The 22413-nt window shown below is 32.8% G+C and overlaps 1 pseudogene; it reads right to left on the bottom strand.

The window, feature by feature from the left end:
- The window catches only part of LOC149574727 (chaperone protein dnaJ C76, chloroplastic-like), a 96636-nt pseudogene extending 74759 nt beyond the window's left edge, over positions 1-21877 (bottom strand).
- Between the last annotated feature and the right edge of the window lie 536 nt (positions 21878-22413).

Here is a 22413-nt window from a genome sequence, read left to right as displayed (position 1 = left end):
CAAAGAAGGATGTGTACTGGTAGCTAAGCAATCAATAAGATTACCATTAAGTACCAATTTCCTATTCATTGGATAGAGGACATGATGGATGAATTAGTGGGGGCTAAGTACTTTAGCAAGATTTATCTCCAAAGTGGCTACCACTAGATCCACATCCAAGAGGGAGATGAATGGAAGACAACATTTAAGACAAGAGATGGTTTGTACAAATGGATGGTTATGCCTTTTGGGCTTTCAAACTCACCTAGCACATTCATGCAGTTGATGGATATAGTGATGTGACCTTACATTGGTAAGTTTGTTTTAATTTATTTTGATGATATTTTGATCTAGTAGAAGCAAGGAAGAACACTTACAACATATGAGGGTCATCTTGAGTGTCATAAGGAAGGAGAAGCTTTTTGCAAACTTAAAGAAGTGTAGGTTCATGCAAACTAGTTTGACCTTTCTGGGCTTTGTCATTTCTCAAGATGGTGTTCAAATGGATCTAGAAAAGGTAAGAGCAATCCTAGAATGGCCCAGTCCTTCCAGTATAATAGGAGTACAAATTTTTCATGGATTAGCAACTTTCTACTAAAAGTTTATCCAAAATTTCAGCATTATTGTAGCACCCATAACAGACTGTACTAGAGGAAGGGAGTTCACATGAACACCAAATGCTAAAGAGAATTTTAAATTCTTGTAAAAAAAGGTAATTGAAGCTCCTATATTGACACTTCCAAATTTTGACAAAGTTTTTGAAGTAGAGTGTGATGCTTCACATGTTGGGATAGGTGTTGTTTTTAGCCAAGCATGTAAGCCCATGGCCTTCTTTAGCGAGAAATTGAATGAAGTAAGAAGTAATTATTCTACCTATGATCTGGAGTTTTATGCAATTGTTCAAGCATTAAGACATTGGAGTCACTATCTGGTCCCACATGAGTTTGTGTTTTTTATTGATTACATTGCTCTAAAATATCTCAACACACAAAAGAAGTTGAATAGTTGACATGCCAAGTGGGTATTTTTTTATAGGGATACACTTTTTTCTTGAAGCATAAATTTGGAAAAAAAAAATTACGTTGTTGATGCCTTGATCAGGCACACTACACTATTAATCACAATGGAACTAAGGTCACTAGTTTTGATGCTATTAAGACCTTGAATGAAACTGATGATTTTTGGGAAATTGTAGAACAGCTTAAGGCTTCATTTTCTAGTAAGTTGGATCATGTGAAAGGTGACTATTTTATGTAGGATGGGTACCTCTTTAAGGTTAAACAACTATGTATACCATGAGGGTCCATGCGGGTAAACATTATCAAGGAATTTCATAGTGGTGGACTAGTTGGACACTTTGGAAAGGACAAAAAAATACACTTGGTTGAAGATAAGTATTGTTGGCCCAAGATAAAAAGGGGCATCACTAAATATGTGGCAAGGTGTACAATCTATCAAGTGGCTAAAGGACATTCACAAAATACAAGCTTATACATGCCTTTACTAGTACCCACCGAACCATGGACTGACATGAGTATGGATTCTGTATTGGGTCTCCCACACACTCAATGAGTTAATGATTCTATTTTTGTGGTTGTTGATCAATTTTCAAAAATGGTCCACTTTGTTGATTGTAAAAAGACAAACGATGCAACTAGAGTAGCAAAACTTTTCTTCTCAGAAGTTGTTTGTTTACATGGCCTTCCAAAGACCATTACCTCTAATAGAGACACTAAGTTCTTGAGCCATTTTTGGAGGACTCTCTAGAGGAAATTAGGAACATAGTTATAGTTTAGTAGTTCTTATCATCCTCAAATGGATGGACAAACATAGGTAGTCAATCAAAATTTGGGAAATCGATTATGCTGCATTATGGGGGAGAAGCCTAAACTATGGGACTTGGCATTACCCTAGACAGAATTTTTCTATAATAGTTTTTTTAATAGATCCATTGAAAAATCTCCATTTCAAATTTTCTATGGTCAAAACCCTCAAGGTGTTATGGATCCTGTGTCACTTCCCTTGGGAGACAGAATTAGTGATGATGGAGTTGCTTTTGCTAAACACCTTCACCAACTCCAACAAGATGTCAGACAAAAGTTACAGGATAGTAATGTGAATTACAAGATTGTTGTAGATGCTACTCAAAGAAAAGAAAAAAATTTGATGTTGGTGACTTAGTGATGGTTTACTTGAGGTGTGAATGGTTTCCTACAGGCACCTATCATAAATTGAAGTGTAAAAAGATTAGGCCTTGCAAAATCATCAAAAATATTAATGATAATGCTTATGACGTCAGCTTACCAAAAAATCTTGACATTTCCCCTATTTTTAATGTTTCTAATTCATACACATTCCATGGAGATGTTCCTGATATAGTGAGGGCTAGGGAGTGAATTGGCAACATCAACTCCCCAATAAGAAGAAGGAAAAGATTGCCAAATTCTTGACAAGCAGACTACCTCCACAAGGCATGGTCATCATAACAAATACCTCATATAGTGGGATGGGTTACCTGAAATAGAGAGTACATGGTTATCTGAGTGGGCAGTAATACAATTGGATCTTGTAAAATTGTAGCAATTCACAAATAGTCACTTGCAGGGGTTGTGTTTCTTTCAAGAAGGGGAGAATGATTTATCAACTTCTGGGAGTCAACTTTTCACTTGGATATGGGTTTTGGCTAAAATTTTATAGGCAGTAATGTGAGGAGGAGTTATTTGGATTACCAATTGAGCTCAACTTGATAGGTAGCCATCATGGTATTTTTTTGGGAGACTAAAATTTCATCTTGACCTTCGAAATTGAGTTTTTTTCTTTTCTTCCATTTTTTTAGAAAATTACATTTTTAATAAATCTGAAATCATACTCTTGATTTTGTAGATTAGTTGGCAACTCATCTTGCCTTAGTTGGGGACTTTTCTTGGAAAAAATCAAGATTCATAGGATGGATTTTAGAAATTACCGAAAATGGGAAAAATCTATTTTTTCTGAAAATCTGCCAAATATGGTAATTTTTAGAATTGTAATAAGTAGGCATATTCTTTCATTGTAAGCTAGAATAGAGTTGGAGAAATTGAATGAAGAATCTATTGTTTGAAAATCTATGTTGTGTTATTATTTTTTGAGTATTATTTTGAACAGGGTTTGGGCTACACCAACTAGTGATTAAATTTGTTGGTTTGTCTGACTCAAAATTAACTAATTTTAACTTTTGTTATCAGACTAATATGTTGCATAGAGTAGATGCAAGATTTTTAACTTTACAATTTGTAGAAAATATTTTGCTAAGATTTGATTGGGTGAATTCATTTAGCTCTTATAATGGTCGAGTTAGTTGATTTTTATTAGGTGACTGTAATTATTTTAAATATTTTTGTTAATGTAAGTGGGTTGGTTTATATTTTTCTATTTTTATATTAATTTTTTATAATATAATTTTTGTCATTCAATTAAAAATACTAAAACAAATATTTCTTATATTATACAATCATTTAAGAAATATTACTACTATAAAAATATTATAATTTATTTGTAATATAATAATATCACATGATATATGCAATAAAACATATATATATATATATATATATCAAGAATTATATTAATAAATAATATTTAAATTATAATCATAATTAATATCATCATAGAAAAATATAAATATATAATATTTTTATTAATTAAAATATTTTATAAACTATAATATATTTATTAAATTAAAACTATATATATATATATATTAAAGGTAAGTACTAAGCCACAATGTGGCACTCGTTTCATTATTCTCATATATAGGAATTAGGAATCAAGTAGTGCTACTTGAGTATTCGCAAATATTTAAAAAAAGTTAGTTTTGTAAAATATAGAAATCATATTAGACATTGAAGTTTATATTTATTCAAGTTTGCAAAGTTTAGTTTGATTTTAGGTGCTTGTTTATAATCAATTACAAAATTGGAAGCATGAGATATATTTTTATAAAGAGTTTTCAGACATACATCATAATATATTAGTAATATTATGTTTTCTTGATTATTATTTTAATAAATTTTAATTTATAAGTTAATTTTTTTTAACTTATTATGAGGTTTAACATCTTATGTGTGATTATATACATATATTTTTATCCTATTTAATTAGAAAATATATTTTGACAAAATGAAAGAAAGAAGATTTTGATTTCTTAATTTAAAATTTAAACTTACTATATAATTTTATCATCCTAAATGTCATGTAGTGCTTCATGAAAATCCACTCCTATCAATAAGATTTAAAATTATAATTGTAATAAATAAAATTATACATTTGATTAAATAATTCTTTTAATTAAATTTGGTAAAAAAATTAGGTTAAGAACTGTACAACTCTAATTTCAAATGAAACTAGAATTTTAATTAAAAGAATAATTTTGTTCAATATTAGAATTCTCTTAATGTTGAAGTTAAGATTTCCTTCTAAAATTACTTTGAATTAAAATTAACAACTACAATTAGTGTTTCAATTCATTTTAATATTATGATTAATAATAATATTATCATTTAGATCAACAATCTAAAGTAATTAAATTAGAGAATATCTAGGACATACATACATACATACATAAAAATATATCTATATATGTATGTATGTATATATAATTATGTATTTCTATATGCACATATAAAATTTTAGAATAAAATGTAAGATGTGTTTATTAATTTAAACCTTGAAACACCACAATCCATGATATTAAAATATCAAATAAAATAAAATAATATGCTCTTCTACTTCATAAAATGCTGAGAGGGAGCAACAAACTAAAACATGAATATCAAGATAGGATGAAGAAAGCACATGAAATCCAAATGAAACAATAATTATGGTTATAGGAAAGAGTTCCAATCAAAGCAGTAGAGAAAAGCTTAAATGGACGCAATGTTGTTTAATCCAATAAACTCGCAACTTGATTAATCTTTCTAAACATACAATAAATAAAACTAGCATGTGGTTTTGATTGAATAATTTCATTACGTTCATTTTTATTGGATGAATGGTCCTAAAAAATCAACTTAGCTGTTGTCAAGTACTCTTAGTAAGAATAAGATCCAAGCACCCACAGTTCAAATTATGGAGCTTACTTCTTTTTTGTAAAAAGAAAAGAGGTTTCCTTTTCCTCATTTGAAACCAAATAAATCCACGCCTTTGGTTAATTATTGTATCTCTCATTTGAACCAAATCAATCATTTAATTTATCTCTCCTTAGATTCAGAATGGAAAAATAAGTTAGGTAGAAAATATATAAAATTTTCAAATGAGAAACATAATCTTTAAACAAATGTAAATATCCATATTGTTCTAACTTACCAAGGAATTAAAGTTTACAACATTAATTTTTCATAACATAATGTTCAAATTAGTTCAAACAAACAATACAAAGCTATAATTATCCACCCTTCTATGAGCCCTTCACATTATCTCCTACACTTCTTATATTTTCTGCCAATGAAAAATGGCCTTGATAAAAATTGAGGTCCTTATGTACTAATGGTTTTACTCAAAATACCATATAAATGTAGGAAAAACCTCGTAACTTCCTATTCACACCTCTCAATTTTAAACTAATTTGTCACAGAGGGTTCTCTTCATTCTATGAGAGAAACTTTTAAATTGTTAAGGACAAAATGCATGGTGTTCAAAAAAAATTGAAGAAAATATAATACTTATCATCTAACATCTTTACTGCCCTGCAATGTCGCATATTATTCCTTCTTCAATGTATCCCTATGAAGGAATATTTTTTTAAAAAAGTTAACATTACATTAAAACATCAAGTGAGAAATTTGAAATAAAAATATACTCCAATAAAACATCTTCCCTTTCCTCCATAATCTATGGTGGCTATTGTGCCCACCACTTCCTTCTAGACCATTTACCTATAATGTCATGATGTTGTCAAATTCATTTCTATCCAACAACTTAGGTGAAGTGATCAATATAAAAAAAAATTGATTACATGTTACCTTTTCATGCATTCCTTTTTCTTTGTCTTGGTAGACAATATTATTTTGTTCCTTCTATTCTCCTCATTCTTAGGACTAGTATAAGTTTGTCTTTCCATGTCAAACCTTTTATTTTCTTTGGCAGATAGTTCTTCATAAGTTTCTACACCGAATGATTTGCATATACAGTCCAGTACAAGATTCTTTTGCCTACTTACTAGACCCCTCAATTTGTACTCCATATCACTCATCCTCCCTTTAGGAAGTCCTTGATGCTCTTGTGGTGGAACACAATCAAGGTTGTGTTGTGACTTCCTATGCTTATTTAGAGTTGTCAAATCCTCCCATCTCTTGCCCCCTCCCTCCTCACATGGACCATACTCACAAAAATAGTATAATTTTTTTCACTCTGTCACTTCTATGATGAGAATAGAGTTGCACAAAAAAGTAATTATTATTACTTATTGAAATTAATAATTATTTCATGTTTAAGTCCAAGTAGATCTAAATCTAAGATCCCCTAGATCCTCACAACTTACCATTGTGTTATAGGTTCTTGCCTAACATACCATGTTTCATTTTTTGAAAAATTGCAAAGATAAAATTAAAAAAATTGAATGCACAACAATAAAACAAATATTAATAGAATATAAATTGTAAGATAAAATCTACTTTGCTTTGTTGAGAATCAATCTTTCCCTCTTTCGCCATTGCTCCATCATTAGCCACATTCTCTACCTTGTAATCCTCATCATCATCCTCATCATCCCCATCCTCACTCTCATCATTATCTTCCCCATTGCCATTTCCATTTCCATTATCATAGTCATCACCACCATCATCTTTATCAGCCTCACTAGTAGCCACACCATTTTCTTTATTAAGATTATCATCTTCATCAACAACACCCCTTGCCTCATGATTCTCTTCCTTAACAAAATTATCCTCCTAAAGTGAATATCAAATATGACATTTAAAACTATTATCTTCATCACACATTAATATTTTTGCAACTCAAATTATAAAATGTTAATGTTGAAACATTGTCACAAAAAACTAATGCAAATTTGACACCCATGTACATTCCAAACTACTACCCTATTAAATACTTGTTTATAAACCCTTAACTTCTAACTTAGATTTGATAGTATTTATAGCTAGATAAAATAGTGGATATATGATTTCATAGGCATATGATGTTGGATATATGATTTCACAAGCACATGGCGTTGATTTAACTTCCATGATTTCACACCCACTGTATAGGAGGTTGGCTTATTTGATTTGAAAAGGCTAGCAGAATCCATTGTCATGTGCTTATGAGAACATGATTTGTCTGCAATAAAAAGTCACTTTATGAAGTTAGTTACAAAACTTACAAATTTTGAAAAGCTCTTTATCAAATATTTTTGAAAAAAAAACATTTTGCTTACAAAGGAATGAGGACTTCCTTTTTTCTCTTTGATTTAAACTATGCCCATAATTATATTGTGCATCCACTACACAAGAGGGTTTATCAGCTTTAAATGCACCATTTGACTCTGTTTTGGTGTCCCTCTGAGAATGTCCAAAGTTTATGGATGAATTGCGTGCTAAAAATAATTTTACTTTATGCCATACCAATTCTCCTAAGAAAAAAACATTTTAAACCCAACTCACAACTCCTTAGTTATGGAACTTGCAAATTTGAAAAGCTCATGTACACTTTTGCTTACCATGGAAAGGGGCCTTGCTATTTGTTGTTTGATTTTTTTGACACCCTGTTCTATCAAATATTCTCACCATAAAACATAACTCAAAAATGTACTTGAACTATAATGCCCTGCCAAAGGATCCAAAAGAATTAACCTAAAGTTTTACTAAGTTTTCCAAACATTTTTCTTTTTGAAACAAGAAAGAATAACATACACATCAAACACATAGTCTAGTGGAAGCAACAACATACAATCAACTAAAAACTTATATAACATGTTACATTCCTTAAGGATCCCATTACACTGAATGACATTTGAATTTAATCTAATACTAAGTCTAACAACTACCACATCCACATGAAAGAATAATGAAAAGTCCAATGTCCTTTAAACAATATACATTTGTTCTGAATGCCTCTTGGCAAATGAATTTTGAAATGCTTATTCATCCACTGTACATGTCACAGGGTATGAAAGGCTAAAAGAATATACATATGTAAAAATAGAAATACATCATCCTCCTCAGATCCATGATACAAGGTATAATAAAGATAAATGAAACCATCCACCATACATGATACATCCATCCATCATAAAATACAACTATCCATCATAAAATACAACTAAGTACATAGTTCCTCCCAACCATCAATAGCATCATAAGACAATCATGGGCCCTAGCCATCCCCCATGCATAACATCCCAAGCCACCGATCATATCGTCGGTACTATTGTAATAGGGACGTCACTACTAAAACATGCTACAATGTATGCATAAGGAAATCTAACATACTAGAATAAAGCATATGATGATCCTACAAAATAGATAACATCACCTATCACATGCTACATCAATATAAGGAAATGTATCAATATATAAAATCATCTAAATATGATAAACAAGGATCCCAAGAAGCTTCAGCCATAGTGACTACGGATGGATCTCAATGGTAAGAGTGAAAAAGCACTACCACCTGACCGCATGGAATATAAATCGCCCACTCCCACCACACTGAGGAGATAGTCACAAGTCCCAAATAGGACATCAAATCACATAACGAAAATACTCTCTAGGTCCAAAAAATCCTACAAGTAATCTAACTCAAAAGTTCTAAAATAGATTGACATCTAATTTCTAGAGGCAAACAAAGACACATTGGAAACCTACTATGTAAGCAGGCAAGTGTCATCGCACGAATCATGTTGGAGTTACACTGGCAGTCCCTTAGGATCCTAGGGTCCCTAGTGATCCCTATGCAACCACTAGTCTCCTCTTGTACTAACAAGGCATACTACGAAATGCAAGGTCACAACCAAGCATTCTCTCTACTCCCATCCTAGTCTGTACTAGCACTCAAGGCATGGGCAAGAACATACAAGACTCTTATTAAGTTCATTTTAATCCTCATTTAGTGTAATGTTTTCAATTATTAAACAACTTACAATGAGTTACCTTGGCAGCCACTTTAGGGCCCTGACCCCCATTGCAAGCCACTTCTCGACACTACATATAGATTCCCTACCCTAGGCTTATGAAATCACAAATCTATAATCAAATAAAAATCACTTCAGTCCTATACAAGCAACTGGAAAGAATCATAAAGATAATCATAATAATCACATCAGTTCTCCACGAGCAACTGGAAAGCATCAAATATAAATCACAATATCCATTGGTTCTCAAAAAGCAACCAAAATTTATCCCAAAATAATAATACTAATCACAACTCAAAACGGTCAAGTCAAACATATCACAACATGACATCACCAAGATCAAAGCAAACATTTCAGCCCCATCAAGGTGACTGGAAAGTAACCCAAGTGAAACTGATCGAGGACTAAAAAATGGTTAAGTCAAAATATCTCATAGCATAAGTCTCGCTATCTGAAAAAGACACTGAAACACAATAACCAAAATATAAACACACTCAACATAGAGCATATCATCACATACCATGGTTGAGTAAAAGTAATCAAGATCGAGATCAACATCAGCATGACATCACAAACATATAACCCCCAAGCCTCTGGTAAACATCCTAGGACTAGTCAAAGCTAGGTCAACCCCAAAACATAAACAATACATAGAAAACATCATAGTCTCACGGTTGGGTTTGTTTTGAAATCACATGACTGAGTTAAATATAAGGTATCAATTTTCTATTTCAAAGTATGTTTTCAAATACATAGGATTCTCAATTTACCCTACCAAGTAATTCCTTCATTTATTTAATTAAGATATAAGATTATCCCCATTGATATATTAAGTCATGTCTCTTAAAATGCTCTAAAGATTTTATATATATATATATATATATATATATATATATATATATAATCTTAATTATTAAAAAGATCCTCATTGCATTTTCAAATAAAATAATTACAAATTAATTAGGATAAATATTAAAATCTCCACTTTATTATCTAACCCTCATTATTAAATAAATTATGTTTAATTTAATTATATATAATTATAATTATAATTATATTATATTAAACTAATTAATAATTAAATACTTAAATAACTATATTTTTAATTACTTATAAATAAATTAAACCATTTAATAAAATTTCATTTAATAATAATATTTCCTTTTTTTAAAACATATTAATATAACATTTAACACACTTTTTTTTTAAAATAATTATTAAAAAAAAAACAAATTTCAAAACATACCCATGTGATTATAAATCGCAGGCTGTCGTAAGCCTATGGTTGCTGTCACAGTTGTACTGCGACCACAGTCACAGGCATGGCCGTGTCAGCCCCCATCAACTTTATGGCCGCTGATTCTAATGTAAGGGGTGGGCGGGTAAAACCCCCTCCCCGTATAATTTTTTTATATTTTTATTTTTAAAAAGATTCATTTGTGAATAAAATTAAAAATTTTGTTTAATAATTTTTTTTTAAATTTATAATAATTATTTTTATAGAGATTTAAAATAAACAATTCCCCTCCAATGAAATGACTATAACTATATGTTTATATATATATATATATATATATATATATATATATATAGTTTTTAAATTATAACATTTGCTAAACTACTCTGATAGAAGAATCACTATCAACTATTTAAATTTTCAATCTAGGATTTTCATTTTCAAAATCAAACCCTTCCCAAATTCATTTTTCACCCAAATTCTGATTTAATTTCCAAATTTTGATCCTACTAAAGGAGGATTGTAATGATATTTAAATCTCCCATAACTAGATGAAAACAACATGCATATTAGAATTCCAAATTACAAGATTGAAAGATTCATCACAAAGAATTATTTAGAGAAACATTAATAGAAACAATGAAGACAGGGAAGAGAAAGAGAGTATTAAAATATGCAAAAATCACAAGTGTTTACCTAGACACTAATGATAATCGCTACGCCTCAAAAAACTATAGAGAAAATTCCTCCTCTCAGAACCTCCTCCTTTTCAAAAATTTCTTCCCTTTCCAAAATTTGTGGTCCAAATTTGTGTCCTTCGAGAATGAACCCTCCAATTGTGATAAAGAGTTCTCTCCTTAGATCAGGGCACTAATTGTGTGTTCACCCAGGAGAACTCCATGTTCACCAAACTTGAACTCTATATTAACTTTTATTTATCTTTTCTTAATCTTTTCCATGCACATTTATAAATTATTAAAGTACTTTATTTAATTTCCACTTAACTTCATTTTCAATTAATTAATTAAGTTTTAAACTCATGCACACATCATGTAATTAAAATATCTTTATTAACTTCACTTGTTTTATCTTTTCAAATTAATTTCTTATATTTCATCTCGTGCATACTTCATGCAATCTAACAACTTTTAATAAATTAATATCTTTTCACTTTTTAATTTATTTTGGAAACTTAATTGATAAAATATTTATTAACTTAAATAATAATAATATTTAGCATTTATTTAAAAATAAACTCTAAATATATTATTACTAAATTAAATAAATATTATCACGTTTTAAATTTATTCTTATAATTTTTATCTTCAAATTTATTTATTTTTATTTAATTAATTTCCAAATTAATTAAATATTAAAATTTCATAATAATTTTTCATTAAGTTAAATCATTAATTTAATCTTTTAATTAGACTTAATAGAAAATTCACCAAAGACTCATAAAACAACATACGAAACCCATCAAGGAAGAAAAAATACAAAATCAAACTAAAGGGTTATAATCATGAATTAACATCATTCAACACATTCGGAGGGTACTCAACTCAAATACTTGTCCTAATTATCTAGGACAAATGGCTTAAAGGTTTAGGATTTGGACTCAAGAATTGATCTCCCCTCTCTTACCATTGAGATAATGCAATAGGGTATGCTCTTCCTGAAAATTCAGGGAAGTCAGTACGTAGTACCTACAACCTACATAAAATCCATGCATGTACATACATCATATTCTAAGCTAAACAGGCAATGGCAGGAAGTGGTGCATCATGTAGATCCTAACTAACAGGTGACTACAACTCCCTTCTTTAACCACATCAAAAATGCCATACATAAAGAAAATAAACACCCACATCATACACATGTAGTATGAGGTAAGTATCCATAAGAAAACACATATAATGATCCATCTAACTAAACATCATCAATAACTAGAAAACACTATAATAATTATCATGCATACATGAAGTAAGGAGTATCAAGTAATCTCATCATAAATCAATTACATGTAAAGCAATATCTAATAATCTCAAAGCAATATCTAATAATCTCAAAACAATACTACTAACCATCAAACATAAAATTGGCCTAAAAGAGTTCGACAATGATAATAGAAATGCGAACTAGGGATAGGCACTACATGACACAAGGAAATCTCCCTCCTGCACCTCATGATAATTAACAAACTCTTGTCAGCCCTACCAAAACTCTAGTTTACTTATGGAACACCATAATTGTACATCACATTTCTACCCATCTGGGCTTTGCAAGACCATATGTTCCTCTGGCTCTTTTATGCAAAACTGTGAAATAAAAGCGTGAGGAATGTGCTGCAACAAACACAACACACATCAATATACTTCAAATAAAAGAATGAAATATAATATGATGTATAGAGTGACCAGTTCCTCTTGGAAGCCTTCAAGAATATAATTGTGTACAACAAAACATCATAAAAATATAAAGTTATGAAGACATTTAAACAAAACTTGGAACATATCTTGTAACATAAAAGTATCTAAGTACACAAGTTTGTAATGAGGAACTACATAAAGGATATAAGAAGGTATCTATAGATATAAATCAATATCACATGACATGGGGGAATAAATATGTTAGTGAAATGAACTTTACAAAAACTTCAAATAAAATTTTCATCTCTATTATCGTTGCTTTTGCTGAACTAGGGTAAGATAACAAAAAATATACTATGTTTTCTAAACACAAACCAAAATAACAAATAAGTAATCCTACTAGGATAAATGATAGGATATGACAAAAGCCTAACAAAATATCAATACTAACATGGGTTATTTATGAACTAAAAAACAAAATGGTGGAGACATGAATTGCAGTAAACAACAACAATGAACAACTGGGTTATACATATTCATAATACATCAAAATGAAATAATGAAATGGGTTGTAAAGAGTTACCAGTTTTTGGGCACAGTCTCCCTCCATAAGTTTGAGAAATGAGACAGACATATCTAAGCTCTCTTTTTCAATGTATTTGTGTTTGTTGTGACACTTTTTAGTACATTCTTTGCATGGTATAAACAAATTCTCAGTTTGTTCATCCTGCATGGCCAACTAATATCAAATGCGAGTAGAGAACAAAAGAAAGAGACCATAGCACTCTAACTTCTCTAGTATGAGCACTTGTGGACAATTTCTATTTCCAATAGGAGTAACGAGGAGGGACTTTATTAATAACAATGTTGATCATAGTTGTGTCATAAATGATACCATAATGTGTAATATTAAGGTACACAAGAAATATACATTAATAATATTTTGAGTTCCATAGAATGGAAAGCATCGCTTGCCTTGGTTAAACCTCTTGGTACCTCTCATCATTGTTGGAGATTGTAATCCCAACCACCGAATTACTACAGTCATTAGCATTGAAGAAAGTCATATTTTTTGGAGGAATTCATGAGAGGTAAAGTGACAAACACCAATTTGTTTTGATCTCCACTAGCCTAGCCACCATAGCATCTGAAGTTTTCACACAGATTATGAATAAAATGAAATTTAATTTTATGTTGCTACTCTAGATGTTTGTTTCTTACATTGTGCCCATTTATACATTGTGAGCTGAATGTTGAGCAGATAATGAGGTTTTAATTTTTTATCAACATATTTAAATATATAAATCTTGTGTTTGTCTTTAATTATTGCTCCCCCTAGTTCAATGCTATAACATCTCTAGTGAAGGTTCTACATTTTACAATAGTTTTAACGTCAAAATTTAAAATGCAAGCGTATGTAGCGAAAAATGTCCCACTTTCTAGAGCCAATAATAGTGGGAAATTATTAATCGCTACCAGTAATTTATTAGTTTGAACTAATGTTCTCTAATTCTCACTTCTATTAATTTTGGGCATCAAACTAATTGAGAAATGCTAAACTTTTGGTTGCAATTATTTAATACTTAATTTTCTTGCTAATTTTCTTTTTTCTTGATTGGTTGATGGGAATTTCTTGGGGGTTGTGACATTTATTAATTTTAAATAATAAAAATGTCATCAAAGGCAGCTACAGCTATGTTTGGTAGGTGGACTATTACAAAATAGGAAAGAGTTAAATGCACATAGCAAGATAACAGTAGGTTCCAAAGACCTGATCAAAGGCTACCTCACATGCACGGTGGGATTCTTTATTGTTCTTAGTCGGAGACTTGGCAATCAAGCCAATTATAGAGATGTCATGAATAAGCACAATGATCTACACATGGATATCAATCCAAAGTTCATCAAAAATGAAGGAATGTAGTTTGTCCACTGATGGTCAAACCTAAGAATTAGTGTGATTGCATTCAAGCATGAAACCAGTCATGGTAAGTGAAGGCATTCCAATCAACTATAAAACCCAACGCCGAACACAGTGCCAACACCAATTACAAAGAAATCTAATAGAAAAAATGTTCTCAACAGTGATGCTGAAAGGGATTTTGCAACAACACAAACACCTCTAAATGAATTTCCTTTAATTTCTGTTACTAGGTGATGATCCAATCCTCCAGATTCAAGGATATAACCAAAACAGAGAATAAGCTAATTGTTTGATAAAATACTAAGGTGGTGACAATGGTCAAAAACTGATATTGGGAAAGCATGAATCATTTGGGTTTTATGCAGAATCTTCCTCACTCATATATATGAGGTATTATGAAGAATATAACACACCCCAAATATGCCTTGGGTTGTTTTAGTGCAGAGATTGAGAGAGACTCCCTCTCAATCCTAATACTTTGTAGTTTCTTTCTCCTTAAGCTTGTTTCTTCAAAAGGATTATCTCAATCAAGCTTTCTCATTGATCATTGACTTGAGGTTGGAGATGAGTTTAGTGGTCAGTTGGGTGTGGTTTTACTAGCATGGTGATGGAGGGACATGGTATCATTGGACACATGTTACCATCTTATGAGTTGGTATGTAGATATTACATGATTGTGTCCATTAATGAAAGCTTTTGCAACCTTGTGGAAAGGTGATATCGTGTTTGGTTGGCTTGTGTGACCCTAGTTCCCAGAGGTAGTTGAACTTTTTTACCTTAGAGCAGCATTGTGCTCCTATGCTTGTTGGTGAGTAGTCTTTTGGAGTGTATAATTTTGTTAGTAAACCATCATCCTCTTTGTTCAAAGGATGAGCTTACATGGATTCAAGGATGTTCATGTGTGACATGATAGTATTCTTGGGAATTTGGGATGGTTATTCCCCACGATTCCAACTCTTTTGGGAGTGCGTAGTGTGTTGACCTAGTTTTATGGTCATGTGGTAGGTGCATGTTTAGTTTGGGCACCTGTTGACGAGGTAGACTAGGTTTTTCCTTACCTTGTATTGTTGACTTTTTGGCTAGATGGGTTTTCCTAGCACCTAGAAGGTTCCTTGTTGGACCTTGTGTAAGTGTGACACCTATTCTCTGGTTGTTGACCTATTTGGGGGTTGACATAATGGTTTGAGAATGTTGGAGTGATTTGGGTTTGACTTGTAGAGAGTTGTTGAGTCATTCCTATTGCTCACTTTTGATTATGTTCTTCGTGTGTTTCATTTCTATTCTTGGATTATAGGCTTCTAGGAGTAAGCCTAGTCTTTGGGGAGGATGATGTAGTGCCTCTCCCATTTGACTTTTGTAAGTAATCCTAATGGATGCAACCTTGTTGATCTTTTGTTGTGATGGATCGTGATTGTGACCATGAGTGGTCTACACCATTGAGGTGATTTGATGTATGCTTCCTTATCAGTTGCTTTGATTATGCTTTGATTATTTTATGAGATTATGATGTAACTTATGGTTCACTAAGGTTTGTTCCAGTCGTTACTAGGATCAATGGGGTATCATGAGGTTGTTCTGTGATTACCTTGAGATGTGTGCAGAGATTGCATTGTGTACTATTACCATGCTACACTGGAATAGGCTCCTATAGCAGTGGTTAGTCATGTTTATGACTGAGTTCACTTATGTGTTTTAAGTGCCCTTTTTTTGTTCTTTTATCAACCTTTATTAAATTCTTAAATTCTTATAAATGGATTGTCCATGTTGGATTGTATTAGTTATGTGATGTGGATATTTACCTTGTTATATTTTGATCTGAGAGATATTTGTTACTTATCTTATGTTTTACATTTGAGAGGACTTGAGGGTCGAATGTTATACCTTGATTTCAATATCATAGATGTTAGACTACTATGTTGTTCAGTTAATCATTTTGCATAATGATGCCATTTTGAGATGACAATGTGTTTTATGATGATATATGGTTATCCAATATTTGGACATATCACTAATTATGTTATGTGATAGATTTAATGCTATGGTTATTTACTTCATTCCTACATTGTTGTGCTTTATGCAAATGTGAGGGATGTAAATAGATTATTTTAATATAATTAAATAAATGGTTAAATTAGGTGATTTAATGCATTTATTTCTTTGGCTATGTTACTTTATGCAATTGCATTTGATCATGTTGTTTAGTGTGTAGAATTTATATCCCTGGCAGTGGCACATGGAGTTAATGATTCAACTATTCATATTTTTCCAATGTCATTCATGCTTAGTCGATGTATCCTTATTTTATTTGTTTAATTAAACCTTCCAGTGATTATTAAATCTAAACTCATTTGCATTATTTGATTAGACCAGTGAGTGTGTCTGTGCATTTAGAGTTTCGCATTGTCGTGAAAGCTGTTTAGGAGATTTCTATGTTTTTGGCTTTTCGGGCCTTTTAATTGATTTATTTAATTTCTAGAATCTTTTCCATTAATGAATTCTTATTTCCAGGAATAGCCTATTTTCATTTGGGTCGATTCAGGGTTTAACTAGGTTGGCTATTTATTTTCCCTAATCAATTATTCACTTGAAAAGTGAATAAATATTCAAAAAGGAATTTAATTCGTGACTTCTCACTTTTGAATTAGAATTGGAGAGTAAAACCAAAAAATCCTCTTCATGAGGAAATATTGTTTTGTTCATTCTGGTAGCTATGGTTGTGGGATCATCGCAAGGGTGAGCTCGTTGGATCTAGCTCAGAGAAACCTTGGATTGTTGTGATTTTTAGCTACTTCTGCAAGCTATTTATTTTATGGTTCAGATTCTCATTTTTCCCTTTTGGCTGTGAGGTAGGGCTTTCTTGTTTTATTGTTTCTACTCTATTTCATCTTCTATTTTTGGTAGCCATTTTTTTGGAGGATGAGAACTAGTGTTCCCCTCTGTTTTTGTATGCTAGTTCTACCTGGTTGGGCAGGTATGAATATTTCCCTATTTTTTGAGATGAGGGTTTGGGGTTTTGCCTTGTTATGTTGGCTATTTTTGCATACGGTATCTAAACTTGTTTATTTTTGGATTTTTTGGGTTTTTGTACCCAAAGGCCAAATGGGTTTTAATTTCAAAGTTTTTCAAATTTTGGGGTTTTTATCTCATTTTGTGTGTCATCCTATTTTCTCAAGTTTTCTTGGCATGAGTTGGGTTGTGGACCTGGATTATCCATTTGGATATTATTCAGACCTTTATCATACTTTTATGTTTCCATTAGGATGCATGTCACATCTGTACTCCTGACATTGTGTTCGCTTGAGTGATTTTATACCTTGTTTTATTATTTCTTTTAGACCTTTGTTGTTGTTTCATGGACACTAGGATTCATGTAGAATCTATAGAAGTTGAGAAATCCAACTTCACAGACCCTCAAGAACACTTGCATGCAAATATCCTGCAATGAAGAGAAGCCAGAAAACAAAAAAAGTAGAGCTTAGAAGTTCTCAAAAATGTGAGAACAAAATGTATTCTAAGTTATGAAAACAAAATACAAGAGTTCAACCTTTTAAGGTGAACGAAGCCCTAAAGGAAAGAAAGTTAGGTTTGCACATTATAATTAATATAAAATATTAATTATATGCACCTAAGAGAGCTAAAGCACCTAGAGTAATAAATGACTTACTCTAACACCCCCCCTTAAGTGAAGCTTAGGAGGAAGCTAACCTAGAAAAGCTATGAAAGAAAGAAAATGGGTCCCGACAACAAGGCTTGATCAGGTACCCAATACAAGGAAATCTCTATAAATTGGAGATAAAGGAGAAAACCCAGTGGGAAAAACCCCTCTCCAAAAAGAGATAGAACAAACATGCTAAAAAAAAATAGAAATTTTATGGCTCAAGAGACTCTCAAAACCATAAACAACCCCTCTTGAGAGAGAGATGAGACAGCAAAGCCCCCCACAAAATGATGAAGTCCCTATAGAAATAAATGAACCAATGGAACTCCAATGTGGAAGAAACAAGGGCACAGAACAAGGAAACCACTGAATGACAGGAAGGCCTAACTGATGCTCAAAGGAGTAGACATAAGGATCACGAAAAGGAATCCCCAATGCAGGTGTGCTGAGACTATCATGCAAGAGGAGATGACTGTCCCCTATAGAATCCACAACATGTGCTCTTGAAGGCTCAATGAGTGGAGCTAGAGGATTTGGCAGAGTTGAAGAAGAAAAGATGTCAACAGAATGAGGTGTGGTGAACTCAGGAATAATACAAAGGTTCACATGTCCTAACTGCACCACATGATGCTCTCGTGAAAGAGAAGTATGCTCCGATAATGGAGATGGTGGACCAAAGTGTGAGAAGGTCTAGAGACGAGTGGTATGATCAACTATCCTTGTAGCAATAAGGCCTCTTGTTGTAGTATCCTAAATTTAGACTGAATCTACAGTGAACTCAACTGTCTTCCCTGATCCACTATGTGTAATCTAATACATTGCGAGAAGGTTTGCAGAGAGAGATGGAAGATACAATACATCATGGAATGTGCCATCTTGAATGCGAACTGAAACTTTCCTGTAGACACTTAGGGCAATGTTATTCCCCATGAGAATATGAGGAATCGGAGAAGCCTCAATAGAGGAGAAGACCCCTTGAGAAGATGCCATATGGTGAGACGCACCTAAATCTAGTATCCAAGGGACCTGGGAAGGGGAGGCAATGGAAGCCCATAATGCATGACCTTGTCCAAAATCTAGTGAAGATGTCAAAGAGGTGGAAGAAGACTGGAATGCAGACCCCTGTGAGGTAGAAGAGGATGGGGATGAAATAGAGCTCTTTTGAAGAAGGGCTTGCAAATCTGCAATAAGTTTCTCATAGCCATCAAATCTCTTCTGAAAACAATGTGCCTCGTCATGAGCTCCTTTCTAACAATAGGAACAAGAAGGACTCTCAGTCTTCTTTTTCTCCTTCTTCTTAGAAGAAGAGGATGCCTCAGATATCCACTTCAGCTTCTGCTCCTGTGTATCCTTGGTAAGTAATGCCTATGATGGTAAACCTGTAAGTGAATCCATCTGAGTGAGCTTGGATTGCTCATGAGTTAATGTTAGAAAGGTTAATCTTTCCTTGGATGTATTAATTGGGATATTCCAAGGATCCCTAAATGTAGTTTGTCCTCCATTGTTTCTAACATTTTTTCGTTGCATGTTAGAAAGGTTAATCTTTCCTTGGATGTATTAATTGGGATATTCCAAGGATCCCTAAATTTAGTTTGTCCTATTGTACACATGTGGAGGACATTTAATTGTTTGTCCTTTATTCCACATGTAAGGACAACTCCTTTTTATTCCTTTATTTAGTTTATCCTCCTTAGGACGATTGTGACACTTTGCACACACCTATTATGAATTTGGCATTCATAGAAATAGGAGTTACAAATGCAACTCCTTTCTCATCTCTATATAAGAGATGCTCCTCCTTCTTTCTTCTTCACTCTTAGCACTTGATGTTATTGTATTGAGCTATTTTGCTCCAACACTCTCTCTCTCTCTTCTCTAGGCATTTTCCTTCATTCATAATACTCACAAGGGGTTTTCTTTGCTTTCCCCTTATAAATCCTTGTCTCCATTGTTGAACCATCTTGGTGTATGCTCTTGGATTTTGCTTATCTTATGGTAACATTGTTTCACACTTAACTTACTTGGATTGTTTTTCGTTCCTTGCTCAATCTTATCATTTCTTACATGGTATCAAAGCCATTTAATCTTTTTTTTGAGTGTTTGCATGAAGGTATGATTCGAAGGAGACTCTTGAGAGAGATTTCACTAATTTCTTCTTTAATCTTCTTAAGTTGGAAGAAATTAAATTTTTTTTGGATTTGGCTGGTTTACCACCAAACCTGATTAACTTCTATTTGCTCTAATTTGTGCATGTTAATTCTTATTTTCTATTAGTTTTCATCTAACCCCCTTTGGAAGCCTTGCCGCCAAAGGATTTTCCTTATTAGAAACTCTGTGCTCTTTTGATATCTGTCTTGCCTATCCTCCCTTCTTTTTTTGTATGAGGATGGCATTTGTCATTGCAGAATTTTTTTAAAAAAATTCTCATGGCTTCTTAGATTTCCATGTTCTCCAACCGAAGCTTTGGAATCTGAATTGTTTGTTGGTACACTACTTTTTTTAGGGGTAACAAGTACCCAATAGTCCCCATTAGTGGCTACATTTGAAGGTTTTGAATGAGATGGTTACTTCCCCATCCGACGTCGTGCAACAGCTTCACTCAGCTCTTGGCTAATGTGTATTCTTTGGTACTTACTTGGACCACTGAAATTGTTACACTTTTTTGAATCAATAGGAACTGAGAACTATTGCCTCTGTTCCCAGTTTAGGGGAACAATGGCCCCCTTTGATGCCCGCTGATGGTTGGTATATTCGCTGCCTTGTTCTCCAACAAAGTGGTGCCACCACCATCCTGCATTAGTCCTTTTCTGCTCTGCTACTGCCATCCTTGACTCCCTTTGTGCAGCGAATTCCTGGAATTTGGAAACTCTCGCCTTCTTTCTAAGTTTCTTCAAAAACCTTTCAGCTTCCGCAAACACATTAGTGACTCTTGCCCTGACACTGTTTTTGGCATTCATTCTGACTGCAACGCGAGGATGCTTGGACATGAGGAATTCAATCAACGGGGCATGCTTGTATGGCATCCCTGACGGTGTCCTTTGAATCAGCCCACTATCCAATGACCTGAGCCCGGCCATAGAAAGTCTCGATTGCAAAAGTCTTGGGTGCAACCAGAGCACATTTCAGACAACTCACACTTTACCTCGTCCACAAATATTGTTCGATCCTCCTCCGTCGGGCCCATCCACTTTGAATACAGAGGATGCCCTATATAACCTTCCACCTCCATCCTCTATGCCTGAACCTGGTCGTATGCATAGCGAGCGTTGGGATCGAAAAGCACAGAGTAAGCCTGATTGAGCAGAATGGCCATATGGTGACCATCATCACCAAATACATCCGAGTGAGATTTCTTCTGTAACCACTGATAAGCATTTCGAATCTGCTGATACCCAGCCGTGCTTTCGATTCCCAACAATTCATACATATCATAACCTAATTCCTCCACCCCCACAGAGCTTGCTCTACAACATCTAAAGTTTCTCTTCCTTTTGCTCTTTAACTGCACTGTTTTCACTGGAAATTTTTCAGTAGGAGCATGGGGAAGAAAATTCGACGGTTTTTTTAGTGGCAAACCACTCAAACCGTATGAGATGATCACCATGGTAGCCAAATTTTCCTCTTTTGTTGGGGGGGGAGGGGGGTGGGAGTGGGTTTCCAAACCCTTGTATGCCCAAAATCCCAGGTGGAGTTTACTTTTTTAGCCTGTTAGTTTTTATGTAATGTTAAGTTTATCTACCACTTTGTTGTATTTATCTGTGAGAAATGATAGAGATTTTGAATATCTCTGGGCATCATTATGAAGTTTCAATATTCCCACTCTGTAGTTTATAACAGCTGTTCTGACAGTAACTATTTTTGAAAATTTTGTTTGATTCTTTATTTTAAATTTCGGAGCCCTATTTCAAGCATACCCTCAACAGAAGCCTCGTTGTTAGAGTAGATAATCCAAGAAAATTTTGCTTATATTAATATTTCCTTTAAGTAACATATTTTTTTAATTCTTTTTTTATTATCAAAATTTTGGTGCAAAAATGATATGACTGAATTACTATTTAAGACACTTTGTCTTTATTCATCATATTCATTCTTCTTGATATATTTTTTTATAGAAGTATCTTCTCAATGTTTTTTGTTAAA

Source organism: Cupressus sempervirens, chromosome 2 (genome assembly GCF_028749045.1).
Source record: "Cupressus sempervirens isolate cs-2001-9-10 chromosome 2, ASM2874904v1, whole genome shotgun sequence".
Classification (NCBI taxonomy): Eukaryota; Viridiplantae; Streptophyta; class Pinopsida; order Cupressales; family Cupressaceae; genus Cupressus; species Cupressus sempervirens.
The sequence above is the reverse complement of the archived record's forward strand: the minus strand, read 5'-3'. Positions and strand labels throughout refer to the sequence as shown.